The following is an 18,369-nucleotide window of genomic DNA, read 5'->3' on the forward strand; positions in this document are numbered from 1 at the left end:
TTCAAAGGGCATAAGCCTATGACCACATTACCTGAGTGATTGTCTGTATGTATAGTCCTTACTTAATACTGTTTGCATTGCTGCCTCCTGAGACTCAGTGGTTTGGCTGAACTAAGTGGCTGGGTTGGTGAAGAATGGGGTGGTCTGTGGGCTTCACTTTAAAACTGGTTACTCTTTTCTATCCTAATGGCTTGGACAGACAGAGTCCAGAGGTCTGAGAGGGGGGAAACCTAAAATATTTCCCTCAGCCCAAACTAAATATAATGAACAAAAGGGTTTTGGACAGGTGAGATGTGCCTTGCACACCTTCCTCCAAAGAAGCCTTTGTTTCCCTGATGTGGAATATTGAAAAATTAATCCCTGCCCTCTGTTACCTAGTGGTTATGGATTTAATGATGTCTTTTAACCCTGTTGCCAGACCCGTTGCCCCCAAAATACAACAAGGATACCAGCCTGATAAACCAAGCACGCTGTTGTCCAGGGACAGCCAACTGACCTGGAGTCTGCATGATCCTTCCCCATGTGGGAAGGCCACCCTCTCCTTCACACCCCCACTCTTATTAGGGATTTCTGGACCCAAGGGTAGGTAGGACGATGACCATGTCCAGCTTGAAGCAGCTAGAGGAGCTCGAGACCTTCGCCCATTGTCCTTTGTAAGATTCTAAAGGGTCTTAAGTCTTAGAGGGAGGGATTGTTATTTTTTATTGTTAAATTAATTAATTAAATTTTTTTTTAAAAAAAGAAGAATATATGAAGGGTGAAGCGGGAGAGCTTGTATGTATGACCCATGGGCATGGACTTATGGGGCGGGATTGCTGGGGAGGGGGCGTGCTTGGCGGAGGGGAGCATAGGGGCAAAAATTAGAACTATTGTAACAATATAATCAATAAAATTTACTTAAAAAAGAAATAAAAATAAAAATAAAAATCTCTCTCTGACTCCAGTCTTTTTTCTTCTTCAAATTGTTACTTACATCATGACTACAGTGATATTTCTACAGTAAAAAATTGATTATGGATGAGTGTATGTGTATGTGTTTGTTTGTCTTTCTCTCTGTTGGTCTTTCCAGCAATAGGATCAGTTTTCCCTGGCACTGAAAGGGTATTTCCTCTGTAGATCTAATTCTAAGGTCTACACTAGCAACTGGTGGGGAAAATATCCAGGGAGTGAAAACTTAAGTAAAAAATTCTTTTTTCTTTTTGGCTTTAAGACTTAGCTGCTTTTCCTAAGGAGATTAAACTTCTGAAGTTATTGTGTACTGTGTAACATTATCCCATAAATTAAATAGAAGTCATACAGGGTAGAGCAAAGGTAGGTTTACAGTTATGAGTACATGAAACAGAGTTTATTCTTATATTATTTACTCATTATTATATTAATAAATAAAGTTACAGCTGTAAACTTATTTTAGTTCCACCCTGTATTTTAACCTTCTGTTGTCTCTTTTTTTGGCCCTCGGTTTGCTAAACTCAGAGAAATAAGTGAGAAGAACCAACCCCCGCCCAAAATTTTCTAACCTGAAGTCAGTTCCTAGGTATCTTTACATCTTAAAATGGTTGCAGAGGTGAAATCAACTCCTTTTAGTATTTCTCACAAATGTATTTTCCTCTGTGTTTTCTACCTAATTACAATTGCCAAATTTAGCAACCAATATGTTTTATCTGGCAATGCAAACCTCACTAAACTGCCCAACATTTAATAAGATTCCTAAGGTGCAAACTGGGTGTAACCATTGACCTTTCCTTATCTCTTTGCTCCTCCTTTATTTCACCTATTCATATTACAGTTATGTGCCACTTAGCTGGGAAAGTTCTGAGTAATTCATCCTTAGGCAATTTCAACTTTGTCTGTACTTCCACAACGCCATGGAGTGTACTTACACAAACCTAAATGGTATAGCCTACCGCACACCTAGGCTATATGGTGTATAGACTGTTGTTCCCAGGCTACAGGCTTGTACAACATATTGCTATACAGAACAACATGAGATTAAGTCCAGCACAAGAGAAAATGATTCAGTAAAGAGACGCGGTAAACACAAAATGTATGAGGCTGAGTAATGCAGCATACTGTTTTATAGCAAACTTTTTTTTTTTATAATAAGTAGAAAGAATACATTTTAAATAACATTTAAAAACTTCAGCAGCTAGAATACTTTTTCTTAACTGCAAACCTAATCTTAAAATTTTATTCACCCTTCTGGTTGAAGTCCCAACACTTAACATTAGTATGTAAATTCCTCTATGGCATGACCTCTGGCCATTTTTCTAGGATATCCTATTAGCTTTTATGAGACCAGAAGGAAGAGTTGAGATTAGTCCATGGGTATTGGGTATTGGAGTTCACACAAAAATATTTCAGGTCAAAGAAATAATACAGGAGATAAAGAACTTGGCACATTGGAAAATTTAATAAATGGTAAATGTGAATGAAAAAGGAGAAGGGGAAGAGTCTTGCTGATGAAAGAACACAGTCATTGATTACCAGGCTTTACAACCAAAAGCCCTTCTTATTTCCTGTGGGAAATTTGCCATCAGGCTAGAAGAATGGGCTTGGTATCCTTAGGCTTTCCAGGAGAGCCTTGCAGTTTTCCACTGCAGCACACGCCCCGTTCTGTCCTTACTGCCAGTCCGCTTCTCTGTGCCCCACATCTCATATGTTTCATGAAGGGAGGGCCATGCCTGCCTTTATCATTTATCCTCAGTACCTTACACATTGACTTTATCCCGTGAAAGCCTCAGGAAATATTTGTTAAATGGATGAATGAATGCATTTACACATCAGAAAAAAAATCTGATTATGCTATTTTTCTGCTTAAAACTTGTTTTCATTTGGGACCTTAGAAAGAGCCTCAGACAAAAAATAATCTGCTATAATAATACTAGGGAATGCAACTATAGGCAAACTCAGGTGAGGGGAAAAAGAACCACATGGCAGAAGAAAGGAGAGCCAATATGAGGTGAAAGCTGACTACCTCTCAGTATTAAGAGCAACTGTTTGCTTAACCTCATGGATTTCAGAGGCTGTATGAATTATGGTTTTCAGGGCCATTTTTCCGAGGGAATGAAATAAGAGAACTTGTCTTCCACCTTCTGTATTCCTATGGTCAATGGCTATCCCATACGGCTCTTAGTTACAGCATAAGAGCCCCGGCTCTGGGCCTGGCACTTTGTAGGGTTCCACAGCATTTGTATCGTTCCCTGGCTCACCTTCACCTACAAGCTGCGAAGCCCACGGAACCTGCGCTTGACTACTCAGAACGCTCTCCGAGTGAGAACGCATGCCTGCTGTTCAAGATCACACTTTTTGATGTCCGCATTTATGCTATAGCACACTGCATTTACTGTTATTGTCACGTTCTAATGTAACTACAGGGCTACCTGTCTATACTTCATCTAAGAGACTATAAACTCATTGAGGAAGGGAACATGTCATTAATTTCTGACTTGCCTGTGGCACACATAGTACTTCATATGTCCTAGGCTAAAACCGTATCTTGAATATAACATTTTACTGGGTCTATGAGACAGTGCTGTAGAAGAATTTGGAGTGTTAAAACTCTGTGAAAAAATAATCACACTTTGTTAAAAAATTCTTTGTAAAAATAATATACAACAAAAATAGTACAGCCCAATGCTTTATTAGTGTACAGTAATGTTTTAAAAAGAACATCTTTCAGAGGTACTAGAGATACTATAAACTTTAATGTAGCAATTATTATCTTAACTACAATACATGGTGTAAATCAATGGCGGCATTAAATTTTATCTAAATGACCAGAACATGAGTTAAAGTTCCCTTTGTAGTACATATTTCTCTTTAGTTAATTTTACTCCCTTTAGACTTGTGGTTTGTGAACACAAGCTTTTAATAACAGGAAAATCAAGGATCATTTTTATTTCAGTCTTGCAAAAATTATCTTCCTAGGAAAGCCTACAGTGTAGAAGTAAATACCTAACGGCTTACAAATATATTTGCAATGGAAAGCAAGAGACTATTGAAGTGATAATCCAGTAGAAGAAAATTAACATTTTTATCTTTGGTATAGATATTTTTAAATCTCTCAAAGTAATACAAGAGTAAATCCTAATCTTGGTTTAGCTATTCTTGGATGCCTAAAAGAAACTGCAAATATTCAAAACAAATACATTAATTCCCTGAGAATTTATAATAGGCTTTACGAATAGCTATTCCTGGAGCAGAGAATGATCTAACAATGATAGAGTTCAATTACCCAAAATTTAGGAGGCATTGATATAAAACATTAACTTCTGCCCTTCTAGCCAAATTGATTGAGTTAAATATTAAATCCAAAAGCAATATGATATTCTCCTGCTTAATCAAATAATTATTTATCTCACCTTTATGAAGATATTCCAGATAAATTTAATCAACTCTAACTATAGTGATAGTGTAATTTCTGTGGTTCTGTGATTCTATTCTCTTTCTTTTCTGGTGGCATTTCCAATGGACACATCACATAATGTCCTCACTCTGAAAGAGAATATGAGATGATGCCAGATGCTCATTTCAGTCAAGTTCCTTCCACAATAGGCATTGCATTAGACACTGGAATCTATTCTCTTTGTAGTTATAAAAGGACTGAAAATAGATTTAAATAGAGGTATCTGAATTATCAACACCACATATTCAGTCTCTCATTTAACTTAACTCTCATGCACCTGGCGAAAGTTTCCTTTCACCTGGATACAAGCGAGATTATGTTAGGTAATTGATAACTTCTATGCCTACATACACATTTTTCCCTTTTAATGTTTTCTAGTTTTTACATAATATGTTTGTTCTATTGTTTTGCTCTTCCCTTATTTGTCTTTATAAAAAATAAAATGAATGTGTTAAAGTATTTGAACTTATTATTTTTATTTTACTTTGGTGTACTTATTTTCGTTCATATTTATCCCAAACTTATTAGTAACCCATTTCAAAGGAAATTCAATGTAAAATAGCTTTCACTTATTTGAATAACAATGAAGACTTCAAAGTATAATAATATCTATACATATTCACTTATAGTGAAAATAGTAAAGCAGTGTATAAGAATTCAAGTTGTAACAAAATTTAAACTTACACCCTCAGTAAACCACTGATAGAGAGTGGAATCCAGTGATGTAACTAATTTGGTTTCTGTAGCTTCCATAGGCTCATTTATTATATGAATGCTTTCAATGTATCTTGATTATCTAAAGTCAACATTTTTTAAATGTTGCCTTAATGAATATTGCATCCTAGGAAGGGGAAGGAGGAAATCTCAAATGCCAGTACAAAGAGGTATTAATACTGTCATTCTCTGTAGTGGAGTGAATCACATGATCTTATATTCTCCAGATTCTACCGGTAAATAATCAAGGTTATGTCATCCTCTCCCTGGGATATAACTGAAAGCCTGCTAACAAAAAGCAAGGTTGCTTTATGTACAAATATAGAAGTACAAGTTCTCTAAGGAAGAAATGACTCATTGTCTTCTTCTCTCTGTCACAATCAGAGGGTCCTACCATGATTTTAAGTGCAGTAGCTGCTTGCCGTGAGTACTCTCATTTTAATGTATAGGAAACTAAAGAGTGGTCTTTTGCTAGCTTGAAACAGATGCAATTAATTTCTTATAATTTCAATTATCTTGACCCAAATTCATTCATTTGAAGTATCAATGAAGTGTGGGGCAGGAAAATTGTAGTTTCTTGAAATCTTGATTGTATTCAAATAATTGGTGTGGATCATAAGGAAACTTTAAAAAACCAAACAGACAATTTTTCAAAACATATTCTAAAAAACATGTTGAGGGGAGTGGACTGCCCTCCTTTTCTCTGCCACTTTACTGCACTAGTGAGGGTAATTTTGTATGAAGCAGCACAGTTGCCTTTTAAGATAACAGGGTAGAAAATTGCTAGGGGAATTGGACTGCGAAAGCCCTCAAGACTTCTCCAACATGTCCAATAAAAACACAGGTCAGCGAACCAAACGATATTAGACAGAAATCTCCAATACAAATAGACCATGGTGGATTCATGGTGGCAATTTAGGAGGACTGCACTGTTGTAGTGATTAATTCATAAATCTGCATGATGATGTAACTTGAAATAGTAATTATAAAAAAACCTGAATTATATATTTATTAATTTTAAATATTTTATGAAATTATTTTGCTGTGTAGTATTTTATTTTTCAATTCACATTCAATATTATTTTGTATTTTTTCAGTCAGGTTTTGGTGAGAAAGTATTAGTTTGATTAATTAACTTCATGAATTTATTAGTGTTATAATAATTTACTAATTTTCCATGAATAAACTCCAATGAGAAAATATAAATATAAGCAGTTGACGATTTACCTGGAATCTCTTTGTCAAATATTAAGGTTCAGAACCTGTTTTCCCTGTTCTTCCCAACTCAACTCAATAAATATATTATATATGACAGAGCTGTTTCTGTTCAGATTCAACTTACATTTATATTCTTTTATTAATCTCTGTTCTAATTGAATTTCTTCTCTACACATTTTAGTAATTTGCTCATTTCTCTCTTACTTTAAATTTCTAGGATATTTACATTACAAAAAATATTACAGATTGTTTATTCCAACTCCCTAAGAAAACAGACCCAAAGAAGAGAAATATTTCAAGACCACATATCTGTTAGCAAGCAATCTGAGACAGAAACCCAAGTTTTTTTATTTTCAACAAAAGAGCATATGTTGAGGAGTCTGGATGTCTGGGCCCAGGACCAGGTCTGTCTCTTTATCTCTATGTCTGAGTTCTGCATTTATAAAACAGGGATAAGTAGCAGCTGTTTTGCACCGTAACAAAAAATGTAGAAGATTATAAGCGACGCTATATGTGACAGCATTGAGTAAGGGCAAATAACAAGTATGTATTCAGGACATTCTGACAGAGAAGGAGATGAGGTGAGTGCAGCCAAGAAGGTCTTGCTGGCCCCCTCCCTGCCCTCCCCCCCCCCCCAGTTGAACCGCCTTGGGGAATTTGCTGTGGTAGAAAGTCAGATGATCTGCATTAGAAATCTAACTTTACAAGTGAAATAAGAGCTTAGATCTGTTTCTCAGGGGGAAACTCACAATAATTAGGCTCATAATGACAAGTTGAAAATTTGTCAATTTATAAAGGGAACTTTTCTGGCCTCTAATTTTGGAACCCCTACATTAGCAAAATTGGCGTATTCGCCCCTGGAGGCAAAAACTACACAAAAGGTGAAGTTATAATTCAATGGTCTCCAAGTGGTCATGGAGTCAGGTACAGGAAGTCATTTAAATTATTTAAATATTCAGTGGCATCAGGCATGATAGCCCTTTGGCTCCATTTTCATGAAATAACAAAAACCAAGAATTAGCATGTATTAAACATTTACTGTGTACAAGGCATTGTACCTAGTACTTTGTCAGAATTATCTCATGGAGTATTTACAACCCTCCTAGGCAGAACACATCCTCTGTAGAATTATTTTGCAGAAAAGGAAGCAAGGCTTGAGAAGGTTGGTGGTCTCTTACCCCAATAATATACCCCACACTTTTCCTGGAGTGTTCACCGTCCCCAGCCATTCTGAGCTTCTGTCAGTTCTTTGAAAACCTCAGGCACACTCCTGCTTCCAAGCCTTTAGGCTTGCTGTTCTCTCGGCTAAGAATGCCTTTCTAGACATCCTCATGGCTATTTCCTGCTCTTTGCAGCTTTGACTCCGAAATGACTGTCTCTGTGAAGTGTTCTCTAGCTCAATGCTAAAATTTCCAGTCAGCCCAAATCAAAAATTTGTATTTCCCAAACTTACTCTTTTTTTTTTAATCAAAGCACTTACTAGTAGCAAGCATAGTATATCACTGACTTACACATTATTTTATTATCTATTCCTTCTTCTAGGATATAAGCTCCATAAGGATTTTTAGTTTTCCTAAACTACTCCGTCCTCAATAGACTGTACCTGACTCTGTGAATGCTTAATAAATATTAATTAAATGATTCAATGAAGCCACTTCCCAAGGTAATGGCTTCAGTGGGAAAATCACCCTGGCTATTAAGTGATGTCTCCCTCTTTCAACAGTAAAAAGGACCAGCATTAGTGACATGGCTTCTGTGACCCTCCTTTGGCCGTGAATATTTTTACTACTGATTAATTTGCCACCTAATTACAGCACTTTTTCTTTAACACTTTTCAATCTCTTTTTGTAATCTGGGAAACAGCCTTTAAAGGTACTGTTTTATAGGAAGTTCTATCATGAGAATATAATTTAACAAATGAAAAAAGTAAAATCATTTTTAAAAGGAAGCAAATTTTCACTGTAAATTAAAAAAATTGAAATTAATAAATTTATTTCATTTTTATTTAATGTTAAACACAGTGTCTCATAATTGCCACTATGAGCTCAAAAAAAAAAGTCAATTAAAAATGGATCAAGTGATATTTTCTGTAAAAAATTATATGGTGATATGATATGAGTGTTGCTTTTTGTGACTTTCTCAGTCTAACTATAAGTAGATTCATTTTTATAAAAGTATTTGTGAGTTTATTAATTTTTCCAAGGTCATATTAATCCTTTAATATCTTAATACCTTTTCTTTGGAATGCTCTATATTAGCATTCCATTTCCCCTCCTTTTAATTTTAACTCATCTAACTGGGAATCCTCATCTCTGATATCATGTTCAAAGATTACATGAAATTTTTTATTTTATTTTTATTGTCTTATTATATATTAACAGATGTCAGTCAGAATAGGGCAGAGATGAGGGTGGTGAAGGTATAGAGGTACGGACAAAAATAATAGTGTTACCAAACAAAAGTGAGGTTCAGCTGCCTGCTGCTGAACACAAGAATATGAGGAAGGTTGGTGGGGAAGGAAAAAGTTCTTTATTAAGATATTGCTCCATTTGGGAGAATGGGGATCTTCCCGACCCTAGGTCAACCTCACACAGACAAAACCCAGTCACCCCCAGAAGCTGAATCAATGTCCAGAAATCCTGCTCTATTCTTATCTCCAGCCCAAGGCTGCTAAGTGGGCAGCATTCTGGTTTCAGGCTCCCTCCCTGAAGTCCACACGTGTCGGGCCAGCACTGCAATCGCTAAGCTGGCTGCTTCTCACACCAGGGTCCTAGCTACTGCCAGTCACTGCAGCCAGTCTTGCAGGGACTCCGTCTGTGTCTGTAGGCCTGTGCCCAAGGCTGCCCTAGCCCCTGGGGCCTGCTCATTCCCGCATGGATCTCCTGGCCCAAACTTCCATGTGCTCCAAAGCATCCAGCTTCCCCAGCCAATCCCCTTCCTTTTCCCAGGTTAGACTGGAAGGTCTGTATCTCCCCCTGCTGCCACATTAACCTTTAGGTAACATGTGCCTTTGTAACCTCTGATTTACTCTTCAATCAAGAACCAGAAGGGAGTAGGAGGGCCTTTCCTTTTGTCCATCATGCTCTAGCCTTGCATAGATTTCTAGACTTAAGCAAGGCTTCCCCCTGCTGTGTCTCTGGCCTCTGCCCTGTACAGGGAATCTGTCATTAGGCAGCACACTTGCTTAGTTGCTGGGACAACTGACACTATTGCACTAGCTTGTTTACCCTTTCCCTTGGAATGCAGCCTCCCAGGGCCACCTGGAGGTCTGTCTCTTACTCGGCTCCTCCTCTGCCTGATCTGGCTAGATCTCTCTGTATCAATAGCAGAGTTATGGCTGGAGGGATGCTTTAAGTATATCAGTAAAATTTTTTGGTTAAAATTTAAATTTCCCCATTCAATTTCAGAGCTATGGGTAATTGGTTGATAACTGCTCTAAAAAAAATCTCTTTGTAATTCCTTCAAAATTTTTAAGGGGCAATTCACTTGTGCATTTATTTAACCCAACAGTGATTATTGTGTAATGAGCTGCTATTATAAGTTAGGCACTATGATAAAAGTTATGTACACATATTACTCCCACAACAGGTTAGTAATAGGGAAACAATTTTGATACTCAGTTACTAAATGATAAATATTGTGCCTCCAACTCTCCACAAGCTCCTGGTTGTTTCAACAAACACAAGGTTAAGAATTGAATAGGTGAAGTTACTAATGTGATTTTATTTGAAGAGTTCCATATGGAAGGCTGCCCCATCAAATCATCCTTTTCATTAACTTGCCCCAGATTTCCTTATCAGAGAGCCATTATCCAGAATTTATGATTTTAGAATTTTAGTTGGCCTGCAATTTTATGGCAAGCATTAATTTTTAACAGTTGGTTATAATGAAAATAGCAACAGATTGGCCCTTGCATACCTGCCTTAATGTTCAAGTGATTTAACCTCTCAGGGTCTGTTTCCTTCTCTAAGAACTGAGGATAAGAACTTATGCTGAGAGTGAATGAAGCTCAGGGAGATAACGCCTGTAGAGTTGAAGTGGCATATATATATCAGTGTATAATAATTAATTTCAAGAAAAGACATCTTATCCTGCAAATAAAAATCTATTTGAAAATAAAGTCTTCTAGCATATCCACCTAGTACACATTGTCTGCTCACTGGCAACTCAAAGACGATTTTAAAGAAGTAAATAGTAACTTGAATTGTTGTCAGGATATCAGACTTCATCCTCTGGTTCTGGGAGCAACATAGCCACAGCAGTTCTAGGAATCACACTTGTCTAAAAATATCAAGCAGGCATGTTCTTGCTTCAGGAGTTTAGCACATACCATTACTCCTGCTAGGAATAACCTTACTCTGTTGCTAATTACCCCACTGTATGCAGGTCTCTGCTTAAAAGTCACTCCAATGAAAAATGTAAGTTTTGTCTTGCCCACATTGCACATTAAGGACTATTTAAAGATTCTTTAAAAAAATACTCAATTTATTAAAGTTGTTACTTTCTTAAAACTCACATTCTTTATTAGTACAACTTACATATTTGATTATTTCAAAACTAGTAATTTAAATGATTACCTTTAAAGAAAATTTGATAAATATTTGTTCTTTTTATTACCTTAGTTAAGTTCCTTTAAATATTAAATTTTATGTGTTTAATTTGTTCAAGTTCTATGTTTATTTATCTTAAATTTCAAACACTTCTAATGTAAACTAATTCTTATAAATATATTGAGGTTCAAATGTTAAAAAATTCAGGGAGTTGACTTGTCACTCTAATAGAGCAAATTCTCTTTAATATTACTTGTACAACCAAATATTTGTGTTAGCAAATATACATATAGCTATTATAAATATTGATAGCATGGATTTTATTTTATTGTTATAAATATATAAACTTAATTGTAAATTTCCTGAAAGTTCAAAAATGACTACATAATAAGAAAACATATTATATCACACAATCTTCAAAAAACTTTTTGAAGTAATTTTTGAGATCACATTCTTCATTTGGAAGAGTGAAATGACTGAAACTTAATGAAATCTGTACATCGTCTGGAGCAAGGACTTTGTAATATAGAGGAAAAACGTGACCATATAGAAGCATTCCTTGTTTTTGAGTAATACCATTGTTCATTTTTAAGTGAGATTAGAGTCTATAACCCCCATCCAAATGGTGATATCATTTGAGCTAGATTTTCTTGTTGTCTATTGAGACATGCAACTTACTTTTGTTATCTAAATGTAAAGATAATTGGATATAACGGAATCCCACATTTTTTCATATATTCTTGTTTCTTAGAATCACACATAATTATAGTGATTAAAATAGTATCTAATTTTATTCAAGTTTTTTCCCCTGAATTTTCAATCACAACTTCTTTTCACTTCACATCAAGGCCTTTGCCAATCACATTATTGAAAAAAATGTCTTTCTTCCCATATCCCTCTCTATCAATTTACCTGCTTTTATGTTTGTTTTATTTGTGTCTTTCTTCTAAAATGTAAATTCTATGAAGAGCAGTGGCTTATATCCTCCTGTATCCTTAATGCCTCGAAGAGTACTTGGTACATAGGAGGCACTCGAAACTAATTGCTGAAGCGGTAAATGAAAGAATGAAGGGACCAGTAATACATCTCATGCTTATTCATAAACTAAAGTATTGGTAGGGAAAATCAGACTGCCATAATTGTCTTAGATTAATATGCACTCAGAGATGATTTCATTTTCTTTTTGTTATGATGCTAAGATAGGCCCCTAAACACAATTCTACAGGTAAACAATTGAGAATGGTCCCCTTAAATGATTCTAATAATCATATTTGAGGAGGAAAAAATGGAAACTGAGATTGTTGTTTTAGGATGACAAAACACAATAATATACATGGGTGAGAAAAAAGGTTTTTCCCCAAAATATTTCTGCACTTCTCAGAAAGCCTCACAGGAAAAGTCACATGACTCTTTGAGATTACTCTGCCCTCTGAAGTAGAGAATGTAGTTAAGATGTCTCTTATCCCAGCATTATAGATTACATTACAGAGATTTAAAAAAAATTAAAACCTTAGTTATTTTTAAATTTGAGATATAGAAGGAAACCATTCTTATTTTATGTACTGGTTCTTTCATTAGATTTTTCTTAGATAAATAATAGTAGGTAATAAAAATTTCTATTGGCAGCTCTTTTAATGGAGCTTTTAATAACTACTATCATACACAACACATTCTATGTATCCCACTTGCAAAGATGTTGATAATTCTACATTGAATAAGATGTTAAGTAACATAATCAATCCAACTGGCTAATAGAAAACATTAATTGTCTCAAAATTCCTACTAAAATTAGATGGAAACTATATTACCCAACACAATATCTTGTAACATTGGCTTTTAAAGCAGTTGTTGAGAGTGAACGCTTCAATATAGAACAGAATCTGGCTTGGAGAGTTTTGCTTGATTCTTGCTTTATTTAGCAGCATCCAAATGTATAAGGCTCTTTAGTTGTAAGTCAAATCATCTATTATTCCCAAAATTTTAGAATTAATAATTTTAGGTCATATTGGGTTATTATCCCTTAATTATGCAATAAGGGTGGTGTCATATACCTGACTGTAAGCAAATAATAAAAGGGAATTAAAGAAAAGATTTTGAGTAATTGTGAGACTTTTTCATTGACATACCTAAAAAGAGACAAAAATATATACTGGTCTATTAATTGCCTCTAAAAACAAATACATATTAAAATCAACATTAGTGGTGGGGTTCTGGTTTTAAAAGGAAATCTTAGAGAATCAAGTAACTTCTTTTATTTGTTTGATAATTTAGACAGCTAAATCCCTGATAACTTAAAGGACTTGCATACAATTACATAAGAAAGGGCCTGAACAAGAAACATGATCTTGACTCCTAATCTAATGCTCTTTCTTTCTTGATGAGCTTGGTAAAAGAATATGGGTAAGAATCCATGGTAAACATAAAATTTTACTAAAAATAAGGATATAGATGAATTATCTCTCCCCGAGGACAATCTTTATTTGCTTTGTGTAAATTATTTTAATTTATTAATTTAGCAAATATTTATTGAGTGACTCCCTTGTGTGTACTAAGTATTATTCTAGGTACTAGGACTAAAGTAGTGAATGAAAAAGACAAAATCTCTTTTTTATCTTCCATTCTTTTTCCCTCTCTCTCTTTCCCTCCATCCCTCCCTCCTTCTCTTTGTGTGTATTTCTCTTTTTCTTTGAAAGAATAAATATGATTCAGTTAAAATAAAACTCACTTAAGTGTAATAACTAGATAACTATAGGAAAAAACATAGTAATAAATATCAGTGCAACTATTTTTAATTAGCAATTCGTCGGCAGCCGTCCGTCTCGAGAGACGATGGTGTAGCTTCTTAAGAGTCTATCTGCACCGCCGAGAATGGCTGTGCAGTCCGACTCGGGAGTGACACGGTATCTGTCTCCTCCCGTGTTGAATCGACATCTTGCGATGACGCTGGAGTGTCCTCTCCAGTGAAGCTGAAGCTACAGAGCCTGGGCAGGGTGATATGGAGGGTCTGCTGTTGCCCATGCAGCAGACCCCCCCCCTCTCTTCGCAGCTGAAGGGTCCAAGGGAAAGACGGAGTCAATACAGCTTGGCTTCAGGTGCGCCGCAGGAGTTGCCGGTGTTGACTACAACGTCAAACCGCCTTAGGGACTCCGGCTCCGGATTTTCTGTCGGGGTTTACTCCCTTAGCCTTTCCCCTGAAGAGGTATGCCGCAAGGCAGCGGAGGTTTTTTGGAGTCAGAGTTTTCCTTCCTAATTAGCAATTAGATATTCATTATTTACATGGCTATAGAACAGATTGAAAGGGGTTTTATTACTTATTAGTAAGTGATGAACCTTTGGATTAGTAAGTCATTTTGTATACATAAATACAGAGGACTAAAGAAAAGATTAATTGTATGGCCTTTTCAAAGGGAAAGAACTGTAGTGACTAGAGATCTTATTTATTCAGCTTCATTGGGAAGTAGCTACTTCCATATATGTGAATTTCTTAGATTAACAGATTTATTCATTCATTCATTACTTTGACAAATATTTGTGAGACACATCCTATTTGCCAAGTCTTATTCTAAGAACAGAGATAAAGGAGAATCTAAGACATTTTGTCTCCTGATATAGTCTTCAATTCACAGGTAAATAAATACATAGATATGACCAGAACAAGTACCATAAAGAAAATTAAAGGGGATAAGAGTTTAGGGAGGACTTGGGAGAGGTGCTGTTTTAGATAGTATAGTCATATGATGATCTATCTTGGAGTCAAGATAAATTTTTACATGAATTTTTTGTAAATATATTACAACCACATAGAAATGTTGTTGTAAGGACAGGCCCAACATAAATGTTTCAAAAACCTATGTTATATTAGTGTTGATCAGCAATAAGAAGACAAGCAATTTAATAATCACCATTTAAGTAAATATATAAATACAATGAAATGCATATGTTGTGAACAAGGTAATTGAATAAAATAGAAATACTTAATATTATTTTGCTACTGCAAGAACACACTCTTAAAAATTATAACAATGGTTTCCATTTTTCCAGAATTTTGACATGTTCTGACACTTTTCTTATAGCCTAGTTCTGTACTAACACTCAAGTTTCATGTCACATACTTTTCTTCTATGTGCTATGTCTATTAAATATGTGGAATACCTTGCATATTTTTAAAATTGAAGAAATGAAACACACAGTTTACCTTCATATGGTAGTGATAAAATGAACATGCTATTAAATTAATAAACAAGAAACCTATGGAGAGTTGTGATGAAGACATTATGGAGAGACATCGGTCAGTTTGGGGAAGGTGTGGGCATGTGAAAGGAGGTGCAATAGAAGCCCAGGAAGGAAGGGAGGGCAATATGCAGGTATTTTTGGCTAGCTTAGTTAAAGAATGAGAAGACATGGATGGCCAAGACTCCAAGGGAAGAGTGTTCTGAGTGTAGGTAACAGGCTGTAAACAGTTGGATCCAGAAGAGTTTGTTATTTTATATAAACAGAACCAAGGCCAGTGTTCATTGATGTCTGTAAGTTCAGTGGTTGATGTCAGAAAAGGATTTGAGAGAAGCAGGTAGGAACCAGACCCTGAAGCCCCTTTTAGGTCATGGAAAAGACTATGGGATACATTCAGAGTGCCATGGAAATGTTTTAAAGCAGAAGAATTTTGTGGTCTTAATTCTATTTTAACTAGATTTGCAAGGACTCCTGTGTAGAAAATGGTGGTCAAGAGACAAACATGGGACACTGAGGAGCCTGCTGGGAGACTATTGTAAGAGTCCAGCTGAGAGATGGTGTAGACTTGGCATAACACACAGTTGCACAAAAGCTTGCAACTTGTTCACGTAAACCCTTTCATCCTAGCCCCAAACAAATATTGATTGAAAAGTAGAATGACAAAAAGAAAGTTTTTGTTTTCATCTGTGACAATTGCAGTGACACAAATTCTATTTTCAACTGTGTGTCGTGTCAAAATTCTATGTTTTAAAGATCTCGTAAGAAACCAATGATGGCAAATAATCCATTCTGTCAATAAAAACACATAAACCTTCACAAATATTCAAGATGTGGTACGTTCATTGAGTTAGTAATATTCAGAATATTAATCCTATATATACATTAAAGCATGGCAGATATTAGAAAGTACAGACTGATAGGTTCCCATTATCAGGAGTTGAATGGTTTTAGATTTATACGGGGAAAATGTAGATGTCCCTTTAGACTGAGACAGTTATTTGTTCTGTGCCTGGGAGAGTTGTCTTGCAAGGAATTACAGCCGAGTTCCTGTCCAGGATTTTCCCTAGACCAAAGTAAGGTGTCTGGTTCAAGTTCCTTCCTTTCCCCTTGGGCACCATACCCAATGACTTGTCCATGTGAGAGGTGAAACTTGGTACCTTTTTGCTTCAAATAGAGACTCTGTTAGGTTATTTCCTCTTGACCTCTCCATGGGATTGGCTGAGGCCTGGCTACAACAGCAGCACTGTTCTCCTCTGACCAATCCTGCTGGTCTCACTCTCTCACAAGCACTGTGTGAAGATCACACCCTAGAAACCAGCTCTATGCAAATATCCAGCTCAGAGTGCTCCAAAGATCTAGTCCTAAGATTAAAAATAAACTTAAACCTATATCAAATGAGTGATGAGAGTCAACAATTTCTTTTGAGTCCTGAGGGAACTCTGAGAGATTTGTGAGGAAATTTGTCTCTTTTCACATTTATAACTTAAGTTAGTCATTTTGAGCTCTCTCTCTCTCTCTTACTCTGTAAAATTAAAATTGTTACACTGGCCAATATAAATGTGCTGAAATGCAGTGTTTGGAGGCTGATCATGAAATTACTCATCTAAATTTTGATCCACATTAGAAAATTTGTCATTATGCTTTATGAAACCAGACAAAGAGTTTGAAAAACTTTCTTGGTTGCAAATAATTTTAGGAAGAAAAGAGTTAAGAAATTTGCTGCCATTGTAGGATATGTTGTGTGTTTTAGATCTGTCGCCAGAAACTGCCATTTCTATAGTCATTATAAGCTGGTTGGGTGGTGATGTTTTGTACAGAATTTTAGCATTTCAGTCTGTGGTTGGAGCCAGCAGCAATTTTGGGAAGAGAGTGGCCAGAAGATCAGGGAGCTCCCCACATTTTTCTTATGTCATGTTGATGTGACCTGCAGTGTTGGCTTTGAGCAATTTGAACATAATTTTCTATTTACCTAGGACCCATGTGATTTAAGAGACCAGACTTTCAGGATGTCAGAAACTGTTCCCAGTCACAAGCAAGTCCATTTACACAGTTAAGCATGCTAGTTTTTAGGGTCATCAGCAAGTTTTTTAGAGAAAGATGATTCTGCCAAGGGTTGGGAGAGGGGCAGTGATAGAAGTGGATATGTTGTCCCCAATTCTGAATGGACAAAAGGAAACACCAACTTATCCAAACTTCAGTTTTGACGTTTCAGCCTTTTAAAGTGTTTCATGTGAGACACTTTCCAACTGTCTGAAAGGAAAGGCTTAATTTTAGATGTCATCTTGCCATGTTCAAATAAAACATGGCTTCCCTTCCACCTCAAAATTACTGCCAGAATCTGTTTTTTGTATTGCTCAACCTTCCCTTAAAATTTTTTGTAACTCTTGCTAAGAATTGAAAATTTAGTACACAAAATTTGTGGAAGCTTTGTAGGATAGGGACAATGTCTCAGGCCTTAGAATCCTTTGGGGCACAGTGCAAACATTCTCATCTTTACCTAACATGTGATTAATGGTCAGACTTTGCATCTCACTGATGCTCTGATCACTACCATGAAAAATAAAAGCATTGGCATTACTTTCCAAAGGTCACAGAAAAAAGACTTTATTTTCTTGCTAAGAGAAACTTTAATAAAGATTTTTTAAAAGCTTGCTTAACCTAGAAAACTTATGGTAAAGAATTTTAGAATAGCTGCAAACAGAAATTTTAATGGAGGTTCATATTTTAGCTGGATATTTTTTTTCTTTACTGTGTCTTATTCCTTTATGGCACAGAGAGAGATATGGTACACAGAGTCTCTGACTGCCACCATTGCCAATCATACATACAGCTGTAAAAAATAGACTCTGGGGAATGATACTGTTATGGTGTGTGTGTTGGGCGGTGTGGGGGTGGGGGTGGGGGATGGGCTCAGCCCAAAGTAAGTTAATTTATCTAACATAAATCAAAATTTCAAGACTCACTCATAAAAGGAATGTATTCATTATTTCTATTTTTAATTCTCATTTTTCAGGCTGTTTTGGGTCCTTGGCTCCCACTCAAATTAATGTTAAATACAAGGATCATAGTCTTGAAATTATTTGTTAAATAATGTAATAGATGCTATAATGAGTTTTTTAGTTTTTCAAATGCCACATGTTATTTTCAAAAATACATAATATTATTTTAAATATGTATATATAAAACCTATTTTGGAAAACAGATAGCATAATCTAGCAGACTAGAGATTATATTAGATGGCAGCTCATGCTG

The sequence above is a fragment of the Furipterus horrens genome, unplaced genomic scaffold (assembly GCF_987537825.1).
Source record: "Furipterus horrens unplaced genomic scaffold, mFurHor1.1.pri manual_scaffold_4, whole genome shotgun sequence".
NCBI lineage: Eukaryota > Metazoa > Chordata > Mammalia > Chiroptera > Furipteridae > Furipterus > Furipterus horrens.